The following is a 26,140-nucleotide window of genomic DNA, read 5'->3' as shown; positions in this document are numbered from 1 at the left end:
CTATAATGCACTTCAAAGAAACTGAAAATCAGAGTATTTATCACCAATGCTTCAGGTACATTAATGAACTCAAGTTGGTTCTATAAGCCTAATGGGCATTGATGCATAGTACTGTTCTTGAAATATGTAATGGCTTGAAATTTTCCTTTTGTGAAAGTTGGGTATTATTATGTTTTCCCCCTTTTCTATTCCTATATTGCATCCTGGATTTTTAAAAAATGGTGATATAAGATTGTTTTGATTGTAGCCATACACACTTCTCTGTTGTAGGAAGATTGGTGGCTAGGAAATTGACTTGTAATAAGCTGGGTGACCAACTTGTCACTTGCTGGAACTCTTAAAGAGCTTTAACACTGCATGGTACAGGACCTGGTCTCCTCCATGCTTATTCTACTTGGTGCTCTTTGTGACTGGCTCCATTCTTGTTTATAAAATATTAGTGGTTTTTTGTAGGTAATGCTTGTTTTATCAGACTCATAAAATCAGATCCTCTGATGTCTTTAAGTATACATCTCTATATGGAAACAGAACAGAAGCAATTTAAAATTTAGAAAAGCTGTCAAGAAGATTCCCTCTACACACAGAAGTAATAAAAATTTCCTTGAATACAAAAAAATGTGACCAGAGTTGTCCTCTTTGGTTTTTTTACACACACAAACGCACACACACACACACAGACACACACAAACATACACAACTTCTCGAGTCTCAAGATGTGCTATTTTAGTCAAATAATTTTAATTTGTTTTCCTATAATAAAACTTTTATAAGAAATAGAAATCTAATGTATATCCTTCAGTATGATGCACTTGTGCCTTTTGTGTATAGTAAGAGTTGTGAGTAGTCTTTTGTGTCATACCTAGAGAATAGATGTGATAGCATCCTAGGAAATGAAACTTTTAGTCACCATTTGTTCATGGCCTGCCCAGAACTTGCTTTAGATGGGGTGAGTGAGAAGTCATATGTAATGTAATTTATTAGGCTATAGTACAAAAACCACATCTAAACATCTTTAGACTGGCAAGACAACATAAGTTCACTGTGTGATAAAAATATATAAATTTGACATCCCTTCTTCCATGAATATTAGTTGGTAGACTTGCTGTAAAAAAATGTACTAATTTTTTTTTCATTAGTACATGTGTGCAGTACATAATGTTTACATTCCTTGTGTGGAGTTGATTCAGGTACACATGAAAAAATCAAATTAAAAATAAAAAGTAAAATAAAAGATAATAGTAAGGAAATAGAGCTTTTTATTTTCCATTAGGTTCTAGTCATTTCTTCTGACTTAATGCCACAAGATTATTTTGTTGGCAGAATTTACTAAATTTGAATAAAGGTGAACAGTATTCATTTTGGGTGCATCCATAAGTATACCAGTACAGTATTCTAGAAACTGCATAAGAAAGAGAATTACTTCTGCAGCTTCCCTGACTTCTCCAATATTTTGTTGGTTTTATTCACATTTGCTTTTCCTTTTTCAAACTTTGAGGCACAATTTCAATTATTGAAAAATCAATGCATATTTTGTTTCAAGATACTTGAAACAAAAATCAGCTGCTAAACACGTGTTAAACCATATGTTAATGTGTAAAGCATATATATTAATGCACCTATGTCCTTTCAGATGGGAATGGAGTAAACCAGTTGCTTTATTGTTTTTATTCATTGAAGAGAATATACTTCTTCCCAAGTCACGTACCTGTTTAAATCTTTGAGAGAGATGTTTTCAGTACCTTTCATTTTTCCCAAAGAAACGTACTATTTTGTGGAATTGTTTGACATGATTGCTTTTCCTTGGAGCTTGGTTTCTTTTTTTATGAGGCAAATTTTTGGTAATGATGCATATTTTAACACTTGATTCATACTGCCACTGTGCTGTCCTTGAACTAAAAATGATTTTAATGAAATGTCTACTTGTTATTATTTTTATATACTTTACTCTGCAGAAGAGCTGAGCCCGATTCAAATGTTTTTTCTAGTTTTCAACTTTTTAGTTGTTTTTCATATTAGAGATTTTTTAATTTTTTGTTTTTTAGTATATTTATGTGTGATTATATCAGACTATATATATACTTGCATGTATACACACACACACACAAACACAAACACAGCACACAGCCTTGGAGACAATCAAGTAACAACTGAAAATGTGATGGTATTTAACAATTTTTGACAAATTTCCCTTGAATGTTTATTCTTTGCTTGAAACATTTAAGACTTCTGTCACTGTGGTTTATTTTTCCCCTGACATTAGTTACAGAAATAGAATCAGAAGTAATATGGCAAGCATGACCACTATAGTTTTCATAGAGTTATGCTGACTTTGCCTGTTACTTGATTCTAGGAACCAAGAGAGTTAATGATATTGTTATTTCTGATTTATCTTTCATTAAAAACTGTAAACCTAAATGGATCCTGTTGTAAGTGCTAAGTCTAGTGCAGGTATTTCAGTTCATGTTTCACTATTTGCACTTTGCATTAAACAGTGGATTTATTCACTGATAAAAGGGCTCCAAGCAGAGAATTTATGCAGAATTAAAACTCCATTATGTTTACCTTTCTCCCCTCACCCAGTGGCAAGAAGCAGAATATGAGCTCATTTAAATATGAATGTGGCCTCAAAGCTTTGGAAAGTGATAAAGCTGTACTTCTTTGCCTTGGTTCTACATTGTCACCTGGAGAGGAAAAGGTCTATTAGAAACATCATGTCCAATGAGACAAAGAACCAGTACATTATGTGAAACATTGTAAGCTTTTCATTTAACCCCTAGCAAGACAACTGACCAGCCTCTGCCTAGGAAAATAGTTACTAGCTCTGCCTTTGGTTTTGAACTTGAAGTCCCTAAACTACAAAAAATCCAAATAAGAGTTGGGTGGTTACTGAAATACTTTTAGGACAACTCTTGAACCAATTTTCATTTAATCCAACTTGTGACTGGTTTTCATTTTGGTACTGGGAAAGCTGTACACAGAACAACATGTATTGAAATACATATTGAAAATAAAAATGTTTTGAGTGTCAGTTATATTCTCCTAGAATGCACTTTTCTTACCTCGGCATGTACTGTAGTCACTATTTGTATGTGTTTCTAGAATTTACATTGTATAAATAATGAGAGTTTATTGTATTCATGTTTTTTTAAAATTGTGTATATTTGTCTTGCTCAGGTTATTTGGCTTAAATAAACCACCCTTGAAGTTTGTAAAAAAAAAAAAAAAAGAAGAAAAGAAAATATACATGAGTTGTGACAAAGGATGTAAATTTTAAACACACTTATAAAGGAAGTTTAGCATTTCACCTGGAGGCCAGGGTCATTGCTCAGGAACTACAGAAACTGCCGGGGTTTTCTGTAGAAGTCATAATATTTATGATGAAAGGATTTCCAGAACACTCACTCAGAACAATTAAACACAAAGAAAAGGAAAGAATATTCCATTATGGTTCAGAGTACACAGGGAACCAAGAAACTCCAAAAATAATTTGACCAAAGAGGGAGGTGTTCTAGGACTAGATGTTTGGTACAAGATTGCAAAGTATAAGAATAAAGGAGGTAATGAAATTACTTTGTTCTGTTCCATATCCTCCACAGGGAACACTAAGGTCCTTGTTCCTCACACTGTAGATGAAAGGATTGAGCAGAAGTGTGAAAACTGTGTACATCAGAAGCCACTGCACTATTTCTAGGAGAATTTGATGCAGCAGATGCAAGGTAATCTCCAATGGCTGTTCCCTAAAATAATCAAACCACTGAGAGGTGAGACCCACAGTTGTAAAAGGCTTCATATTTCCCCTCTGATGATGGAATTTTCAAAATGGAGGAAATAATTTTGTAGTAAGAGAACAAGATCCCTGAGAAGGGAAGAAAACCAGAGATGGGACCAACAAAATACATAACTATCTTTCTGGTAATGGTATCACAGCAGGAAATACTAAGAAGTTGAGAAGGGTGACAGAAAAAAATAGTAATTTCTGTATCCTTAAAGTAAGTAAAGTGTAAAATGGTCAAATCTTGCATCTGAGATATCAAAAGACAAACAAAAAAGACACAAAAATGAAGAATCCACAGAGATGTGGTTCATGATTCAGTGAAATTGCTGAGGGTGACAGATGGCCACAAACCTGTCATATGCCATCACCATCAGAAGCATATCATCCAAACATATGAAAATGATAAATGGAGACATCTGTGTAAGGAAGCACACATAGAACATGGCTGTACTCTGAGACCCTATGTCCACAATAATCTTTGGGACTGTGATGGAGGTGAAGCAGATGTCAGAGTAGGACAAGTTGGAGAGGAAGCAGTACATGGGGGTGTGGATTTGGGAGTCAGAGATGATGATCAGAACGATGAGCAGGTTTCCATGCACTGTAACATGGTACACAGACAGGAACAATCCAAAGAGGATGGGCTGCAGGTCTGGATCTTCTGAGAGAGCCATGAGATGGGATTCTGGGCTGTGGGTTAGATTTTGTGCTTCCAGATTGTTCAGACACCTTTGAAGAAGAAAGAGATTTGGTAAAAAGAAAGAACACACACCAAGCACTAAACAACAGCACATATTCCTTTGACTTAGAATACTTGAAACTGTGAAAAGAACTGTATTATCTCAACACTAAATTAAACTTGATGGTTCCCAATTTGAAAACACCATGTGCCATTTATCCTCCAGGAATATTCAGCTATTTGTGGTTTCTGATTTCCTTCTTTTATGAATGAAGTGTTCACTCAAATCTTGTTTGTATTTTGAAAATTATTGAATATATAACTTCGCTAATTAACTCTGTGGCCTTCAGGTTTTTATAAATGTAACTTAAATGCACATAGCCAATATCATCAGCAATCAAAAATGCACTATTACTGTGCACCAACCACAGTGTAAATAACAAAATAATAAAGGAAAGCTATATAACACTTCTGAATTTTTTAATTTTGCAAGTTTTTTTATATCAACAATATTCTTCTATCTCAGTAAAATATACAGCAAGGAATACACTGCTTTGAATTTTTTTATTGGCAATCCATAATTAGTGCCCTAAGAATACCATTGTATTACTGTTTCTCTGACCATAGAACCCACTTAGGTATGACTAAGTATTTTAGAATCACATTAGAACCCAGAGCCCAAGTTTGAGGCCCACCATTCTTATAAAATATATTAGCTATATAGAACCATACTTTGTTCTACATAGACTGCAATTTTATAATGTAAGCTACTTAAAGGTAAGTTGAGTTATTTAGTCATGTCACAATGTGAATGATTACTGGACAATAATTCAAAAAGAAAAGAACTAGGCAATATCTCCATCTGTAAGTTAGAGACAATAATTACTAGATTATAATGTCATTGTAAAAAGATTTCAAAATTATTTTAAATTGCATTGACTGGTAGTGCTGAATCTCATGAACACATTTACATGCAAATATTTTTATTTTTCAATTAATTTTATAGGTACATTTCAGACATAAAATATAATGACAGTCATCATTGGAAATTTGCACCTTTACATATCTCTCTTGGTTCTTATTTCTTCCCCATTCCCCTGCCCTCCCTTCAACCCCTCCATTCCTCCCTATTTACAAAGAATTTGTTTCCATTTTTTCATTTCCTCATATTAATTCCATTCCCTTCTTTCCTTTCCACTACCCCTACCAATTCCCCTTCCCCTTTGCCCCTTTTCTTCTTATTTCACATTATCTATTATACCTTTTAGTCCTTATTTACACTTTCAGTTTCTCACTTTAGAGAAACTATTTGGTATTTACACATCTGTGTCCCATTTATTTCACTTAAGAGTATCACCTCAATGTGCACCCATTTAGCAATAAATGTCTCTAATTTCTCATTTTTTATGCCTGAGTAGTACACCATTTACTTAAAAAAAAAAAAAAAAAAAAACATTTCATTACCCAGCCTTCAGTTGATGGGCAGTTGAGCTACTTCCAGGTTTTAGCTATTATAAATTTTGTGGCTATGAACATGGGTGCACACATATCACTACAGTATGATTCTTTTAATTGTTTGGGGAAGATACCCAGCAGGGGAAGAACTGGATCAAATGGGACTTCCATCCCTAATACTTTGAGGTATCTCCACACTGATGTCTACTGTGATTGCACCAGTCTACACTCCCAACTGCAGTGGAACACTGTTCCTCTTTCCCCTCAGCCCTTCCAGCATTTGTTATTGGTTGATTTCATGATAGCAGCAATTCTTTCTGTGGTGAGGTGGAATATCAGGGTTGTTTTTATTTGCACCTCTCAAATGACCAGTGATGTTGAACATTTTTTCATACTTTTGTTTGCTATTTCTACTACTTTGAGAAATGTCAGTTCATTTCAGATGCCATATTTTGGATTGGGTCTTTAAATTTGGGAGGTCTAATTTTTAAAAAAAATCTTTATAGATTCTAGATAGCAGATGCTTGTCTGAGTAACAGCAGGTGAAATTTTTTTCCCACATTGTGGGTTGTCTCTTCACACTGTTGGTCATTTCTCTTGCTGTGCAGAAGCTTTTAAATAATAAGAAATCCAACTTGTTGATGGTTTGTGCTAGTTCACGGGCAACTGAGGTTATGTTCATAAAATCTTTTCCTATGCCAGTGCCTTCAAGAGTTCTACCTAACCTCTGTTTCAGCTGATTCAGTGTTTCTGTTTTAATGTTGACATCTTTAATCAATGTCAATTTTAGTTTAGTGCATGGTGAGAGATATAGCTCTAGTTTTAATCTTTGGCAAGTTAAAACCCAGTTTTTCCAGGACCATTATTAAAGAGGCTATCTTTCCTCCAGTGAGGGTATTTGGCCGCTTTATCAAAGTTGAGATGGCTGAGCTTGTCTGCAGTTGTTTCTGCCTCTTCTAATCTATTCCACTGGTCCTCAGGTCTGTTTCTTTGCCAGTACCATCCTCTTTTTATAACACTAGCTTTGTAGTATAGTTTCAAGTTGGGGGTTATGATACTCCCTGCCATGTCTCTGTTGCTGAGAATTCCTTATGCTATTCTAGGTCCCTTCTTGTACCAAATTTATTTTTGAATAGTTTTCTCAAGGTCCATGAAGTTTGGTGCTGAAATTTCAATTTGGACTGCATTGAATCTATATAGCAGTTTTAGAAGTATGAACATTTTCACTATGTTGATTTTTCCTACCCAGGAGGAAGAGATGTCTTTCTATTTTCTGATATTGTCTTCAATCTTTCTTTTCAGAGTGCTGTGTTTTTCAAAGAAGAGGTCTTTGATTTCTTTTGTTAGGGTGATTCCTAAGTATTTCAGTTTTATGGATGGTATTGTGAAAGGATTGTTTGCCCTTTTTCTCTCTCAGTGAGCCTGCTGTTTGTGTAGGGGAAAGCTATTGATTTTTGCGTGTTGACCTTGTATCCAGCTTCTCCACTGAATTTGTTTATGAAGTCTGGAAGACTTTGGTGGAGTTCTTGGGGTTTTCTATATAGAGCATCATTTTATCTGCAAATAATGACAATTTGACTTCTTCATTTCCTATCATTATTTCTTTTATTTCTTTCTCTTCTCTAATCACTGTGGCTAATATTTCCAAGACTGCATTTAACATGAGTGGTGATAATTGACATCCTTGTCTTGTTCCTGATTTTACTGTGAAGGATTTCAGTTTTTCACCATTTAGGATGACATTGGCTGTTGGTATTTCATACATGGCTTTTATCAGATTGGGGTAGAGAACGTCTATTCAAAATATTTCATAAATGAATGTTGGATTTTGTCAAGTGCTTTTTCTGCATCTATTGAGATGATCGTATGGTTTTTGTCCTTGGCTCTATTGAAATAGTGTGTTACATTTATTAATTTGCGTATGTTGAACCATCCCTGCATCCCTAGTATGAGTTCCACTTGGTCAGGGTGTAGGATCTTCTTGATGATCTTCTGCATTCTATTTGTCAGTGCCTTATTAAGGATTTTTGCACTGATGTTCCTTAGTGAGATTGGCCTATAGTTCTCCTTTTTGGTTGGGTCATTCTCTGCTTTGGGGATCAAGGTGATGCTTGCTTGCAGGAATGAATTTGGGAGCATTGCTTCCCTTTTAATTTCATTGAAAAATTTAAACAGTAGTGGCAGCAGTTCCTCTCTAAATGTCTTGTAGAATTCAGTAGTGAAGCCATAAGGAGCTGGGCTTTTCTTAGTTTGTAAGTTTTTAATTACATTTTCAGTTTCATTGATTGATATAGGGTCATTTAGAATTTTTAGGTCTTCTTTGTTCAACTTTGGGAATTCATGTGTATCTAGGAATCCATCCATTTCTTCTATTTTCCATCTTATTGGCTAATAGGTTCTCTAAGTATTAATGATCCTCTGTATTTATGCTGGGTGTGTTATAATTTCATCCTTTTCATTCTTAATTGCATGAATTTGGGCCTTTCCTTTCCTTTTTCTGATAAGTTTAGCTAAGGGTTTGTCAATTTTTTTTATTCTTTCGAAGAACCAACTCTTTGCTTGATTGATTTTTTGTATTGTTCTCTTAGTCTCCATTGCATTGATTTCTGCTCTACTCTTTATAATTTTCACCCTTGTTTGAGCTTTGCATTTGTCCTGCTTTTCTTTTTCTAGAAGCTTGAGGTTCAGCATCACGTTATGTAATTGGGCTTGCTCTGATTTCCTAATATGAATATTCACTCCTATAAATTTCCCTTGTAAGACAACTTTCATTGTGTCACATATATTCTGATATGTTGTATTGTCCTTTTCATTTAAGTGTAGGAACTCTCTGATTTCTTCTTTAATTTTCTCTGTGACCCCTTCGTTATTCACAAGTGTGTTGTTCAATTTCCATGTGTTTATGAAATTCTTGCATTTTCTTTTGCTATTGTTCTTCAATTTCATCGCAGTATGGTCTGACAATGTACAGGGGATAAGATAACATCAATTCCTTTGAACTTACTTAAACATGTTCTATGAGCAAGTATGTGGTCTATTTTGTAGTATGACCCATGTGCAGCTGAAAAGAATGTGTATTCTGATTTTGTGGGGTGGAACATTCTGTAAACATATGTTAAGTTCATTTGTTCAAGAGTTTGATTGAGTTCTTGTGTTTTGTTGCTTATTTTATGAATAGTTGATTTATTTGTGACAGCAGGGTATTGAGGCCCATCACTACTATTGTATTAGGTGTTATTTGACTTTTAATGTTGTTTAGTGTTTGTTTTATACAGTTGGGTGCACTAGTGTTTGGTACATATATGTTTATGATTGTCTACTCTTCCTCTTGGATTGTTCCCTTTACAAGGATGTAGTGTCCTACATTGTCTCTCTTAATCAGTGTTGGTTTGAAATCCACTTGATCTGCAATGAGGATAGCTACTTCTTTCTTTTTTTTGGTCTCCAGTCACATGGAGTATTGTTTTCTACCCTTTTACTTTAAGTCCATGAGTTCCTTTTTGAATGAAGTGTGTTTCTTGTATGCAGCATATTGTTGGATCTTGCTTCATGACCCTTTCTAACAGTCTATTTCTTTTGACTGGTGAATTTAGAACATTAATTTTGATGGTTATAACTGATATGTATTGACTTATCATCGTCACGACTTTTTCTTTCTGTTGGATTCTCCTCTTTTGCTTTTAATTTCTTCTTGTGCCTGATGGATTCATCCTGCTGGGATTCATGGGTTTGTGATCCTCATGGTCTTTTCCTAGGATATAGTCTAAAATTTTTGGAGTGCTGGTTTGGTGTTCATGACTTGCTAAGGTGATATTTGTCATGAAAGTGCCTTATTTCTCCACCAATTTTGAAAGTTAGTTTTGCAGGGTACATCAATTTGGATTAGAGGCTGTTTTCCTTCAGGGATTGAAATGCCTCACTCCAAGCTCTTCTTTCCTTTAGGGTTTTTATTGAGAAGTCTGCTGTGATTCTGATGGGCTTTACTTTGTATGTGAGTTGTTTCTTATCTCTAACTGCTTGTAGAACTTTGTTCTTCTCTTGGGTTTCTGGAATCTTGACTATTATATGCCTATTTGTAGATTTTTTTTTTGATCAAGGTATTTGGAATCATATATGACTCACTTATCTGTATGTCAAGTTCTTTTCCCCTGCTTGGGAAGTTTTCTGCCAATACTTCTGTAAACAGTTTTTTTCTTTTAATGTCATCTGCACACTCTCCTGTTTTTTCATTGACTCCGATCAGGCTTATGTTATTCTTCTTTGCATCATCTAGCAGCTGCTGGATTGATTTCTCATGGCCCCTTACTATTTTTAAGTATTTTTTCTTTTCCCGGTCACTAATTGCAATTTTATGTGCAATATCTAAAATTCCGTCCTCACATTATCTCATTCTGCAGCATAAACTTTCAATGGAGTTTAAATCTCCTGGAAATCTGTTTGCAACTTTTTTATGGATTTCATATGTTTCCTATGTTGAGACTCCATCATGTTCATCAGCTCCTCTCTATTTGTTTTTTATCTGTGTCCTCTCTAGATTTTTTAATCATGTCTTGCACTATGGGCACAATCTCTGCTGATATGTGAGAAATTGTTTCTGATCTCATTTTTTCCAGATCATCTTTTGTTGCTAGATCAGGGAGTCCAATTTTTTTGAGTATCAGATTTTTGCATCCATCTCTTTTCCCTTTTGGGTTGGTTTAGGTGATCTGGAAGTCTTCTTTTTATACTTGTTTACATGTCTTCTCATTTCAACAGATGGGGGGCAGTGATGTGTGTAGCACAACTCACCTCCTCTCTACTGAGGGAAGTGGTATGATGATCTGGAAGGCTCACCTCTTCTGTCCTGGGGGCACCTCTGCTTCTCTACACTGGGGGCAGTGATAGGGTGGCCCAGAAGATTCACCTCTGAACTGGGGGCAGCTCTGCTCCTCTGAGCTGAGAGTGGTGGTATGGTGGTCTGGAAGGTTAACCTCTTCTGCAATGGTGGCACTTCTGCTCCTCTACACTGGGGTGGTTGTATGGCATGTGAATATGTTTAAATATCAAGATACCTTAGCCTTGAACCAAACCTAATTTTTTCAAAACCTCTGCATATTATGTCCTTGGTGATCCTCTCCAATACAAGATTTCAGAACTATAGTAATTTTTATTTCTTTTTTTGGTACATTTTAGGTGTACAATATTTTTACATTTCTTATTGGGAACTTGTAACTTTATATGACGTATCTTGGTTCTTATTTTTTCCCCATTCCCAGCACCCCATTCAAGCCCTCCACCCTTCCTAATTACAAAGACTTTGTTTCCATTTTTTACATTTCTCATAATCTTTGCTATCCCTTCTTTCCTTTCCCCTGCCCCTCCCACTTTCCCTACACAATTGTACCTTTTCTTCCTATATTGCATTATCAATTATTCATTCCAATCATTCGTACATTTTAGGTATACAGTATAATGATATTCATCATTGGAAATTTGCACCTTTACATAATCTCTCGGTTCATATTTTCCCCCTTCCCCTGCCCTCGCTTCAACCCCTCAATCCCTCCCTATTTACAAAGACTTTGTTTAAATTTTTCCATTTTCTCATATTAATTCCATTCCCTTCTTTCTCTTACCTGCCCCTCCCACTTCCCTTTCCTCTTTGCCACTTTTCTTCCTATTTCACAATATCTACTATATCTTTCAGTCCTTACTTACACTTTCAGTTTCTCATACTAGAGAAACTATTCAGTATTTAAACATATGTGTCCTATTTATTTCACTTATGAATATCACCTCAATGTGCACCCATTTAGATATAAATGTCTCTAATTTCTCATTTTTACAGCTGAGTAGTACTCCACTTCATAAAAAAAAAATTACACATTTTCTTTATCCAGTCTCTAGTTGATGGGCATTTGGGCTGTTTCCAAGTTTTAGTTATTACAAATTGTGCTGCTATGAACATGGATTAACATGTATCACTGAGGTATGATTCTTTTAATTGTATGGGGAAGATACCCAGCAGGGGAATAGCTGGGTCAAATGGGCAGTTCTAGTTCTTTGAGGTATCTCCATACTGATTTCCACAGTGGTTGGACCAGTCCACACTCCCATAAGCAGTGGAGCAGGGTTCCCTTTTCCCCACAGCCCTGTTGCTGTTTGTTGATTTCATGATAGCAGCCATTCTTTCTGGAATGATGTGGAATCTCAATGTTGTTTTCATTTGCATCTCTCAAATGACCAGTGATGTTGAACATTTTTTCTTTTTTTGTATTAAGTTCTTTTATTGGTACATTGTAGGTATACAACACAATTACATTTCTCATTGGGAATTGTACCTTTACATAATGCATCTTGGTTCATATTTTTTCCCCATTCCTACCCCTCCCTTCACACCCTCCACCCTTCCCTATTTACAAAGACTTTACATTTTTTCCATTTCTCATAATTTTTCCTTTCCCTTCTTTTCTTTCCCCTGACACCCCCCCCCCCGACTACCGCTACCCCTTTGGACCTTTTCTTCCTATTTACATTATTGATTATTCATTCTAATCATTGGTACATTTTAGGTATACAATATAATGACATTCATCATTGGAAATTTGCACCTTTACATAGTCTCTCTTGGTTCTTATTTTTCACCCTTGCCCAGCCCTCCCTTCAACCCCTCCAGTCCTCCCTATTTACAAAGATTTTGTTCCTATTTTTCCATTTTCTCATATTAATCTCATTCCCTTCTATCCTTTCCCCGAGATATCGGTCTAGTTTTAATCTTTGGCAAGTTGAAACCCAGTTTTTTCAGCACCATTTATTAAAGAGGCTATCTTTCTTCCAGTGAGGGTGTTTGGCTCCTTTATCAAAGATGAGATGCCTGAGTGTGTCTGAAATTGTTTCTGCATCTTCAAATCTGTTCCAATGTTCATCAGTTTTGTTTCTTTACCAGTACCATGCTTTTTTATCACAGTAGCTTTGTAGTATAGTTTCAAGTTAGGGATTGTGATACCCCCTGCCATGTCTCTGTTACCTAGAAATGCTTTTGCTATTATGGGTCTCTTCTTGTTCCAAATGAATTTTTGGATTGTTTTCTCAAGGTCAGTGAAGCATGCTGCTGGGGTCTCAATGGGAATTGCATTGAATCTATATAGCAGTTTTGGAAGTATGGGCATTTTCACTATATTGATCCTTCCTCCCCAGGCACAGGGGATGTCTGTCCATTTTCTGATATCACCTTCAATCTCTCTTTTCAAAGTGCTGCAGTTTTCATAGAAGAGGCTTTTGATTTCTTTCATTAGGTTGATTCCTAGTTATTTTAGTTTTTTGGATGCTATTGTGGAAGGAATTATTTGCTCAATTTCTCTCTCAGTGAATCTGCGGTTTGTGTAGGGGAAATCTACTGATTTTTGTATATTGACCTGGTATCCAGCTACTTTACTAAATTTGCTTATTAAGTGTAGAAGACTTTTGGTGGAATTCTTGTGGTTTTCTCTATAGAGTATCATGTCATCTCAAAATAATGATAATTTGACTTCATTTCCTATGTTTATTCTTTTTATTTCTTTCTCTTGTCTAATTACTGTGGCTAATGTTTCCAAAACTGTATTGAACAAGAGTGGTGACAGTGGACATCCTTTTCTTGTCCCTGATGTTAGTGTGAAGGATTTCAGTTTTTGAACATTTACTATGATACTGGCTGTTGGTTTTTCATTGATGGCTTTTATCAGTTTGAGGTAGAGAAAATCTATTCCAATTTTATGTAGGGTTTTCATCATAAATGTGTGTTGGATTTTCTCAAATACTTTTCCTGTGTCTATGGAGATAATCATATGTTTTTTGTCCTTAGCTGTATTGATATAGTGTATTACATTGATTGATTTTCATATGCTGAACCATCCCTGCATCCCTGGGATGAATCCCACTTGATCAGAGTGTACATTCTTCTTGATGATCTTCTGCACTCTGTTTGCCAGTATCTTAGTAAGGATTTTAGCATTTATGTTCATTAGTGAGATTGGCCTATAGTTCTCTTTTTCAGTTGGGTCTTTATCTGCTTTCTGGATCAAGGTGATGCTTGCTTCCAGGTATGAACTTGGGAGTACAGCCTCCTTTTCAATTTCATTGAAAAGTTTAAACAGTAGTGGCAGTAAAACTCTCTAAATGTTTTGTAGAATTCAGCAGTGAAGCAGACAGGACCTGGGCTTTTCTCATTTGGTAAGGTTTTAGTTAGGTTTTCAATTTCTTTGGTTGATATTGGGTTGTTCAGAATTTTTTGATCTTCTTCATTCAACTTTGATAATTCATATATATGCCCATTTCTTCTGTGTTTTCCATCTTCTTGGCATATAGTTTCTGGAAGTAGGCATTGATGATCCTCTGGATTTCTATTTGGTCTGTTGTAATTTCACACTTTTCATTCCTAATTGCATGGATTTGGGCCTTTTCTTTCCTTTTTCTCTTAAGGTTGGGTAAGGGTTTGTAAATTTTTTTTATTCTTTCAAAGAACCAACTCTTGGCTTCATTGATTTTTTTGTATTGTTCTCTTAATCTCTATTGCATTGATTTCTGCTCTGATCTTTATAATTAGCTCCCTTCTATGAGTTTGGGTTTGTCTTGTTCTTCTTTTTCTAGATGCTTGAGGTTCAGCATCAGGTTGTTTAATTTGGGTTCATTCTGTTTCCCTAATATGTGTATTCACTGCTATTAATTTCCCTCATAAGACTGTTTTCACCCAGGTTTGATCCCTGATACCAAAAAAAAAAAAAAAAGACTGCTTTCATTGTGTCCCATAGATTGGAATGTGTTGTATTGTCATTGTAATTTAATTGAAGGAACTGTCTGATTTCTTCTTTAATTTCCCCTGTGACCCATTGGTTAATCAGAACTGTGTTGTTCAATTTTCACATATTTATGAAATATTTCCAGTTTCTTTTGCTATGGATCTCCAATTTCACTCCACTGTAGTCTGATAATATACAGGGGATAACTTCAATTCCTTTTTACTTACTTTAACATGTTCTATGAATGAATATGTGGTCTTTTTTTAGAACAACCTGTGTGCATCTGAGAAGAATGTGTATTCTGATTTTGTGGGGTGGAACACTCTGTAAACATGAACAAATGAACTTTCATTTGTTCTAGAGGTCGATTGAGTTCTAATGTTTCATTACTTATTTTTGTCTAGTTGATCTATTTGTGACAGTGGGGTATTGAGCTCCCCCACTAAAATTGTATTAGTGCATATATGACTTTTCATGTCTGTTAGTATTTGTTTTCTATATTTGGGTGCACTAGCATTTGTTGCAAAGATATTTATGATTGTCATCTCTTCCTGTTGAATTGGTCACTTTACAAGGATGTAGGGTTCTTCTTTGTCTATCTTAATCAGTGTTGGTTTGAAATCTCCTTGAACTGCAAAGAGGATATCTACTCCTGGTTTTTTTCAGGTTCCCATTGGATGGAATATTGTTTGCCACCCTTTAACTTTCAGTCGATGAGTTTCATTTTGAATTAAGTGTGTTTCTTTTATAAGGCATATTGTTGGATTTTGTTTCTGGGCTCATTTTCTCAGTCTATTTCTTTTGATTGGTGAATTGAGACCATTAACTTTGATAGTTATAACAGATTGCTATTGGCTTATCATTGTTATGACTCTTTCTTTTTGTTGGCTTCTCCCCCTTTACATTTAATTTCTTGTCATTCCCAATGGGTTCATTCTGCTGTGCTTCCTAGGGTTCTGATCCTCATTGTCAGTTCCTAGGATGTTGTCTAAAATTTTGGGGGATGCTGGTTTGGTTTTCATGAAGTTCCTAAGGTGCTCTTTGTCATGGAAGTATCTTATTTCTCCATCTATTTTGAAAGACAGTTTTGGAGGTTACATCAATCTGGGTTGGAGGCTGTTTTTCTTTAGGTTTGGAATATATCACTCCAAGCTCTTCTTTCCTTGATTGTGTACATCGAGAAGTCTGCCGTGATTCTGATAGGCTCATAAAACATGATTTAGTAAGTGAAAAGGAACTGAAGTTATCCCTTATATATTATCAGACTATACTGTGAAGAAATTGGAGATCAATAGCAAAAGAAACTGCAAGAATTTCATAAAAACATGGAAATTGAACAACACACTTCTGAATCACCAGTGGTTTTGAGTAAATTAAAGAAGAAATTAGACACTTCCTACAATTAAATGAAAATGCCAATACAACATATCTGAAACTGTTGATTGCAATGAAAGCTGTTTTACAAGGGAAATCATTGGCAGTGAATACACATATTAGAAAAACAGAGTGAGCTCACTTATGCAGCCCAATCCTGAACCTCAAGCTTGTAGATAAAAAAGAGTGGGACAAACTCAAAGATCATACAAGGGAGGAAATTATAAGATCAGAGCAGAAATCAATTTAATGGAGACTAAGAAAATGATACAAAAAATCAATGAAGCCAATAGTTGGTTCTTTGAAAGAATAAAAAAAATATTGACAAAACTTTAGCCAAACTTATCAAAAAAAGGAAAGAAAAGTTCCAAATCCAGCAATTAGGGATGAATATGGTGAAATTATAACACACCCAGCAGAAATCCAGAGGATCATCAATGCCTACTTTGAGAACCTATGTGCCAATAAGATAGAAAACACAGAAGAAATGGACAGATTCTTATATATGAATTACCAAGTTTGAACGAAGAAGATGTAAAAATTCTTATTAACCCAATATCAATCAATGAAATTGAAAATGTCATTCAAAACTTAGCAGCTAAGAAAAGCCCAGGTCATGATGGCTTCACGGCTGAATTCTACAAGACATTTACAGAGGAGCTACTGCCACTACTGTTTAAACTCTTCAATGAAATTATAAGGGAGGCAAGTACTCCCAAATTCATTCCTGGAAGCAAGCATCACCTTGATTCCCAAAGCAGAGAATGACCCAACAAAAAAGGAGAACTATAGGCCAAGCTCACTAAGGAATGTCCTTAAGTCACTGGCAAATAGAATGCAGAAGATCATCAAGAAGATCATACACCCTGACCAAGTGAGATTCATCCCAGGGATGTAGGGATGTTATAACACACAAACTCAATCAATGTAATACACTTTATCAATAGAGCCAAGGACAAAATGCTATGATCATCTAAATAGATGCAGAAAAAGCATTCAACAAATCCAACATGCATTTATGATAAAATCCCTAAAAAATATTGGAATAGACAGTCTTTTCCTCAATCTGATAAAAGCCATCTATGAATAACAAACAGCCAATATCATACTACATGGTCAAAATCTGAAATCCTTCACACTAAAATCAGGAAGAAGACAAAGATGTACACTATAACCACTCCTGTTTATTATTGTTTTAGAAACATTGGCCACAGCACTTAGAGAAGAGAAAGAAAAAAAGGCATAAAGATAGGAAATGAAATCAAATTGCCATTATTTGCAGATGAGATGATACTCTATATAGAAAACCCCAAGAACGCCACCAAAAGTCATCTAGACTTCATAACCAAATTCAGTAGAGTAGCTGGATACATAGTCAACACAGAAAATTCAATAGGTTTCCCCTACACAAAGAGCAGACTCATTGAGAGAGAAATAGGTCAAAGAATTCCTTTCACAATAGCATCCATATAACTGAAATACTTAGGAATCAACCTAACAAAAGATATCAAAAACCTCTTCTCTGAAAACTGCTGCACTCTCAAAAGAATATTGAAGATGGTATCAGAAAATAGAAGGATATCCCTTGCTCCTGAATAGGAAGAATCAACATAATGAAAATGGCCATATTTCTAAAACTTCTATATAGATGAAATGCAATCCCAATTGAAATTCCAGCAGCATATTTCACCACTTGAGAAAACAATCCAAAAATTCCTATGGAACAAGAAGTGAACTAGAATAGTAAAAGCAATTCTAGGCAACAGAGACATGGCAGGAGGTGTCACAATTTCCAAATTGAAACTATATTACAAAGCTACTATGATAAAAACTGCATGGTACTAGCAAAGAAACAGAACTGAGGACCAGTGAAACAGAGTAGAGAATGCTGAAACAACTCCAGAAACACTCAGCCACCTCATCTTCAACAAAGGAGCCAAATACTGTCACTGGAGGAAAGATAGCATCTTTAATAAATGGTGATGGAAAACTTGGCTTTCAATGAAACAAAAGTGAAAACTAGACCTATACCTCTCACCATACACTAAAATTAAGTTAAAATGGATTAAATATCTAAATATTAAAAGAGGAACCCTGAACTGCCTGGAAGTGAGATTAGGTAGAACTCTTGAAGGCATTGGTATAGGAAAAGATTTTATGAACAAAACATTAGTTCCTCTGAATTAGCACAATCAACAAGTGGGTTCCCTTCCTATTAAAAAAACTTCTGCACCAAGAAATGAACTGCAGTGTGAAGAGACAACCCACAATGTGGTAAAACTTTTCACCTGCTGTTCCTCAGACAAAGGTCTACTATCTAGAATCTACATAGAACTTAAAAAATCAGACCTCTCAAATTTAAAGACCCAATCCAAAAATGGACATATGAAATGAACAGATATTTCTCAGACAAAGAAGTAAAAGCAGCAAATAAACTTATGAAAATATGTTAAACATCACTGGTCATTTGAGAACTGCAAATGAAAACAACACTGAGATTCCTCCTCACCCCAGAAAGAATGGCTGATATCATGAAATCAACCAATAACAAATGTTCACTGGCTGTGGGGAAAGAGGGACACTGTTCCACTGCTGGTGGGAGTATAGACTCATGCAACCAATGTGGAAATCAGTATGGAGATACCTGAAAGAACTAGGACTGGAAGTCCCAATTGACCCATCTATTCCCCTGCTGGATATGTTCCCTAAAGAATTAACAGAATCATACCATGGTTATATATGTGCACCCATGTTTTTAGCAGCACAATTTGTAATAGTCAAAACTTGGAAGCACCCCAATTGCTCATCAATTGGACACTGGATAAAGAAAATGTTTGTTTGTTTTTTTTAAATAAAATGGAGTAGTACTCAGCCATAAAAATGAGAAATTTGTGGAGAGTGAAGGGTTGAAACAACCCTGAAAGACTCCTGAGCCTCTTAAGATTCTTGAGTCAGATAAGAACATAATGAGCCAGGATATGAAACTGGTACAAAAACAAGGATGTTGACTTTTAAAGAAAACAACAAATATAGAAAGGATTTGAATGTCTGCTGGACAAGAAAGTAACATTCCCTGAATTGTAAGGATATATTTGACCTTTTCTCTGTAAAAATAATTAGTCACGAGATCATGAGGGGAGGAAAGGAGGGAGGCTATGGGTAATGAAGGAGGATATATAAAAGGCTCAATAAAGTGGGAAGGAGAAGGCCCTTGCTCTCTCCTCCTCTCTCCTTTTTCTTTTCCTTTGAGTCAGTGTTTTTCTTTCTTAATCCTCACCCCTCTGCTCGGGTACTGTTCGACTAGTGATGGCTGGTTCCGTCAGAAATTAGAGACATTTATAGCTAAATGGATGCACATTAAGGTGATGCTCTTAAGTGAAATAAATAGGACACACGTGTAAAACTGAATAGTTTCTCTGTGAGAAACTGAATGTGTAAATAAGAACTAAAAGGTATAAAAGATAATGTGAAATAGGAAGAAAAGGGGCATAGGGGAAGGGGAAGGGGAAGTGGGAAGGGTAGGGAAAAGGAAAGAAGGGAATGAAATCAACATGAGAAAATAAAAAAAATGGAAACAAAGTCTTTGTAAATAAGGAGGAATGCAGGGTTTGAAGGGAGGTCAGGGGAATGGGGAAAAAATAAGAACCTAGAGAGATTATGTAAATGTGCTAATTTCCAATGCTAAATGTAACTGTATTGTATACCTAAAATGTAGCAATAAAATTAGTACAAAAATAATTAAGTGAGAAGTTTTTCCTGTCAATGTCCACAAGTGAGTGCAGGTTTATGTATCCATAAACAGTGTGTATCAAAGCTTATCCAAAATCTAATATCTAATATTGGTTTAGTATCTAAAAACAATTTTTCTGAAAAGTGTATTTTAAAAGTACGTAAAGCTCTTTGAAATAGTCTACAATACAGTCTTCCCTGAAATGTGCTAGTTTACATCCACATGTAGACATGGTTTTGTGTGTAGTGCTCTCTGAATGTGAGATAATTTCTTAGTTTATTATCATAACAATGCTTATAAAATTCTTGTTCCTTTATTCATAGCATACAAGTGAGATTTTCTAGATCATGTTGGGTGGAGGATGTGTAACCTGAACTCCAACAATTAATGTACATTCAATTTTCCTATTAATTTCCATTTAATTTTCCTAATCATTTACATTTTTGTTCCCCCCAAAATAAGTGTTTATCCAATACATCACATTATTTGTTTTCATCACCTTTCCTGTTGCTGACATACAATATGCAATTTAAACAATTTAAAGTAACTGTAGTTTATTGTAGCTCATAATTACAGTCCCTGGTTGGCTGGTTGAAAGAAACAGCATAGTTTGAGGGTACAGGAGACAGAAACTGCTCACATAATAGAAGTGAGGAAGCAGAGAGAGAGCAGGCAGGAACAGGGGAGAGATATATACCCTTAAAGTCATACCCCAGTGAGCTCCCTCTAACCAGACCCACCTCCTAACAGGAAGTCGGGTGAGCACCCTCATGGTCCATGTGCCTTTCAAATGGCCAGCCTCCAAGTTCATGAGAGTTGGCAGGGGCATTCTTGATATAAACCATAATATTAGTCTTCAGATTTATTTTCAAAAATATCCCTGAGGTATTTCCAGCAATACTCCTTGAGTGATTAGTGACTGAGAAATTTTATCTCACAAAAGTAATATTTCCACTTGGTTTCTGTAGAAGAGACTACCCTGGCATGAGTGTTATAAAATGCATATTATAGTCCTGGAGCACTGTCCTGCTACTAAATATACAGTGTGTGTCTCTCCAAAGCTCTGTACTCCTCGTGCTTGATGGAAATACAGATAATATCACCCATCTCCACAATGTATATGTACTTAAAGAAAGTTGAGCAATTAAGTAGTCAAACAAATTATCCTTATGCGAATAGCAAGTTTGTTGATGGACAAATTTGTCAAAGGACTGTAGAGCCTGAAATAATGTAAAAGACTAAGATACACCTTATCCCATTCACAGTATGACCCCCTTTCCTTTATGTATATTTTACTATTTTTATACCTATGAGTATCTTTGCTATGACCTATGAATAATCAAATGTTTCACCTGTTACTGCTAAGTAACAGTACAAGGCTCAGGTGTACATAATATATACACAAACCAGAGCCATTTTACCCTCAGCTGTATGGGACATTACTAAAAGGGGTAGTACAAGCAAGAAGGCACCAAGAGTGTTGATCCAATAATGACTATGCCTAATGATTTTGACCCAAAAAATGATCTATTCAATATTTAACAATTTTTTGTAATTTTTAATTTCTCCTGTGTGGAAGGACAGAGAAAGTATCTGAGGGATCAGAAATAAAATGAGTCTGTCAATCTTGTCCAAATGCAAGCATAATTATACAAAGGCAAAAATAAAATGCATGGATACAGAAGAATAAAAATAACAACTTCAGATCTCAGGATATTTTATTTCAAAAATTTGAAATTAGGGGCTGGGCACATAGCCCAGTGGTGCTTTTGTTTACCTTACAAGCACAAGGTCCTGAGTTCAATCACTGGTACCACAAAAAAAAAAGCTTTGAAATTAAATTATTTATTATTAGTGCCAATAATATCTAAGATTCAGTTTAACTTTATGTTATACAACTCTCATCTATTAATAAGAGGAGTATGTATTTTCTATTTAATCCATACTCAATGAAGTTGTATCAAGAAGGAAACATCTCAGATACTAATGCTGATTCACAGAGATAGAAACAACTTGCCCTGTTTCAGAATAAAATTATAAAACAATATGTTTGGTCCCTGAACCTTTTCCTTTACTTACTAAGCATCAGTAAGTTTCTGGCAGAGATCCAGAATTGTAAACCACAATTATTTCTCAAAAATGTCAAACTCTTTCCAGTTTCCTGAGAAGGAATGAAATCAAAACCTGAGTTGATTTCTTTAGATGAGATTGAGAAGGATGGTTACAAGATTGGAGGGAGATGTGGACAGCTTCAAGGAAAGCCTGGAGTAGGGAGCAATAAATAGGACAGCTCTAACTATCGTGGGCCTTCTCTTTCTTTGATTTTTGCCTTTGTTCTCAGACATCCTCCCCACAATGGATGCAGCAGGTATAAGCTCATCTCTTCACTGTGATCTTACTTAGAACCTCTAAAAGGAAGGCCTCAGTGAGAAAAGGCTCCCTTCCTGGAAAGACAGTAAAAAGAACTGGGTGCTTGAATTATCAGATACTATGTGCAAGACTCTTCCAGCAATGTGTCCTGTATCTGATATTAGACACTTCTTTTTTTTCTACCAAAAACCTTATAGTTAAATACACAAAATGCTTTTTTCTTTTTTGCTTTTAAAATAATAATATAGGAGCTCATTTATAAAGAAGATTGTGCAAATACAATGCAACAAGTTACACAGAATTCAGATGCTGCTACTTAGGAATTGCTTTATATTGGTTCATGATGATGTGGTTCTTTTCAGCTTCATCATCACCATCATATAACCTTTCTGAGGTGTTGAGGAAACAGTTCACAAACACTCATAATCTACTATCATGGATTAGATGCCTGTGATATATAGAAACTGTGTAGAAATCTAGGAAAATTTTAACTGAGACTTTTGTGTCCCTCATGACAACCAAGAACATAAATTTCACCTTCTTCATATTTGAAGCAGCACACAATGCTATCATTCCATCTCACAGTCCAAACTGTCTTCTATCTTCATGATATATAAAAATGGTTCAAATAATTTCTACTCCACTCATTCTCCCTTTCAACACTTAATTAGATTTTGTCTCTAGTGATTATGTAAAAAACTATGATCCCAATTCCTCATCTACCTGAGAACCATTGAGACTCTAGATCAACTCATGGAATCAACAATGTCAGATACAACCCTCCTATTTCAAACAATCATGAAGGAGGAGATACAGCAATGGTGACAACTGGACTGAAAAAATCCAAATGAAAGCCTGGAGTAGGTGATTGATTATGGTCTGTTTATTATAGGACCTTGGAAGCTCAGTGCTCACAGTTTATGATTACCCAAGATGGTCCATGTCATCCTGGCCCTACGGACTTCCAAAATTTACTGGAATTTGAAGAAAAGACAAAGAAAATGAGTGTCCAAAAAAGGCTTTGGCTCTTGTCCTCAGGAGGAATATCAAGTATATTATTCCCTCTTTTAATTTCTTCCCTTAAAAAAAGTACTCAACTTTTTTATTTCCATTGTTCATTGTGGTAAGATATGTATAACTCAGTGGACCATTTTAACCACTTTTGAGCACAGTTTTTTAACCTTAATTACAAAGTCATTTTTTCTGAAACCACCAATTATGTCAAAACTCCAGAAACTTATCAAGTTCCCAAGTGACATTTGCACCCATCCAAAATCTCCTAAAGTCCACATCCCCCTAATCATCTATGATTCTATTATAAAATATGAAGTAAAATTGAAGACATCAAATATGTGAAATAATATAACCAAGTAAACAGTATTTATAGTGAGTTTTTTGTCTTCAGTTTTACCAGGTTTCCCAAACTACAAATGGATAGCAAAGGTCCAGAGATTAGACTCCCCAATTGTAGAGCCTCTTCAGGGTGCCAAGAATGTCCCTGCATCTCAGACTTTAGATGATGGGATTCGACATGGTAGTGACTACAGTGTATATCAATGAGGGCACCATGCCCATGCTGGGAGAATATGACACAGCTGAACCAAAATATACTCCAAGGGCTGTTACATAAAATGAGTAAACAACTGAGAGGCAAGTACTACAGGTAGAAAAGGCTTTGTACTTCCCTCCAGATGATGAGATTATCAGAATGGTGGAAATAATTTTATAGTAAGAGAAAAGGATGCCTGAAATGTGAAAAAATCCACATATGATGCCAACAAAGTATGTGACTAGGTTTTTGATCAATGTATAAGAACAGGATAGATTAAGGAGTTGAAAAGGATGACAGAAAAAATCAGCAATTTCCACAGCTTTGAAGGAGGTTAGTCATAAGGCGATTAAATTGTGTAGCTGGGAAATCAAAAGGCTGAAAAAGAAAGACACCAAGTGTGCAGCAGCAGTGCCCTTGGGCCACAGCACTATGCCTGGAGGATGGGCACCCAGGGAAACACAGTGAAGAGCTACAACTATCTGCTCAAGTTCCTGCTGGTGGGCGACAGCAACATGGGCAAGGGTGAGATCCTGGAAAGCCTTCAGGACGGCGCAACCGAGTCCCCATAGGGCTACAGCAATGGAATCGACTACAAAACAGCCACCATCCTGCTGGATGGCTGACGTGTCAAACTGGAGCTCTGAGACACGTCGGGCCTGGGTAGGTTCTGTACCATCTTCAGGTCCTACACTAGGGGTTCACAGTGCATCCTCCTGATATATGATATTACCAGCCACTGGTCCTTTGATGGCATCAACCGATGGATCAAGGAGATCAATGAGCATCCACCTGGGGTTCCTCAGATCCTGGTTGGGAACTGGTTGCACCTGGCCTTCAAGAGGCAAGTGCCAACAGAGCAGGCTCATGTCTATGCAAAGAAGAACTGCATGACCTTCTTTGAGGTCAGCCCCCGTGCAACTTCAAGTTCATCGAGTCCTTCACAGCACTCTCTTGCATCGTGCTCATCCAGCACTTGATGGAGAAGAACTGGAGGCCCACTCGAGTGTTCAGCTTGCAGGATCTCTGCTGCCATGCCATCATCTCCTGCACCCCTGTGCATCTCATCAACAAGCTTCCACTGCCTGTCACTATCAAGAGCCACCTCAAGTCCTCTTTAATGGCAAATGGCATGAATGCTGTCCTGATGCATGGCCATTCCTACTCCCAGCAGGGCCAGGGGCAGCAGCAGCAGCAGCCTTAAGTGGTCCAAGTCAATCTGTCCCCCTCAGAGCCCTCCCTAGACCTGCTCTTGAAGCACCTGCAAGATCTCCTAGCAGAACCAGTGGCCATCAGCTGTGCAGACTCTGGGAGGCTCACTGGGTCACTCCTTACCAGGCAGTAGGCCTTACTGTGTGTATGAGGACATGGCAACACAGTCCTGCCTAAGAATCACCAGGTATCCTCTACACCTGGGCTGGGTAGAGGGAAGGAGCATGTAGGAGAACATGCTCTGTGGATTGCCAGAAGGGCCTGGAGCCAGTTGGGCTGCTGGTGCTACAGGGCCTTGATCTGAATCAACCTCTGATTCCACAGCTACCTGGGATTCAGCCAGTAGGGACAAAATCACACCTAGATCCCCTGTCTTATTTATACAGAGAACATTTCACCCATTTTGTATTTTAAAGGGTGGTCAGGGAAGCCTGGATGCAACCATGTGGTACACATGGTCACATCAACCATGGTGCAAGTTCCACATGTCTAAGGAATGAGGGATTTATGGCAGTGGTGGAAAGAATGGACAAAGCTGGATGCTTTTTGGATTTGCATACACTTTGCCTGGGGTATGGGAGGTACACAGTGGCCAGTGGGAGAACAGATGGGCAAGGGCACCCTCGAGAATCTTCTGGAAGTGATCTTGGCCCCAGCTTCATTTTTAACTAGGGTGGTCAATGTGCTACATGCAAGAATGTAGCTCCTGCCAACCCTCTGTGGATGTCTTCCCTGTACATTGGACCACCTGCAACTCAGGAGAGGGAGAAAGTGGGGTGCACCCCAATATTTTCCACCTTATAGGTCCCTCCCACCTGTGACTTCACTACTTTGGTGATGTTTACTACACAGACTCAGATCAGCACCTCCAGGTTGAGAATGCAGAGCTGTTTGCATACTTGTGAGATGGGGCCACATCCTACGCTCCTCTGGTGGCATCTGGGTCACTGGACATCTCTTTCCAACCTCTTGCTCTTAGAAGCTTGTGCTCATCAACCTCAGCTGTGTTCCTGTAGCTGCTCCTTGCCTGACATGGCCCCTGTGCCCAGGAGCTCACATATCATTGGAACTTCTTTGGCCTGTTTCTTAGAATTACAGCCTGGAACAGCAGGCTCATCTGCTCTGTGGGCTTCAGTGATAGACATTAAACCCTCTCAAAGACCCATCAGCCAGCCCCTATGCTGCAACACAGCGAGGTCTGGTCATCTTTCCATCTTGAAGCCAAGGACAAATCCGCTAC

The 26,140-nt window shown here is 36.8% G+C and overlaps 2 pseudogenes; one reads left to right on the top strand and one right to left on the bottom strand.

The window, feature by feature from the left end:
* Positions 1-3,514: 3,514 nt before the first annotated feature.
* On the bottom strand, positions 3,515-20,598 carry LOC147824763 (olfactory receptor 7E178-like; annotated as a pseudogene).
* Positions 20,599-24,131: 3,533 nt separating this feature from the next.
* Positions 24,132-24,965, top strand: LOC101701633 (ras-related protein Rab-40C pseudogene; annotated as a pseudogene).
* Positions 24,966-26,140: the final 1,175 nt, after the last annotated feature.

Source organism: Heterocephalus glaber, unplaced genomic scaffold (assembly GCF_053883595.1).
Source record: "Heterocephalus glaber isolate CG9 unplaced genomic scaffold, H.glaber_assembly_v1.0 deba00001532, whole genome shotgun sequence".
In the NCBI taxonomy this organism is placed as follows: Eukaryota; Metazoa; Chordata; class Mammalia; order Rodentia; family Bathyergidae; genus Heterocephalus; species Heterocephalus glaber.
Note: the sequence above shows the minus strand (reverse complement) of the source record. Positions and strands in the feature narration are given on the sequence as shown.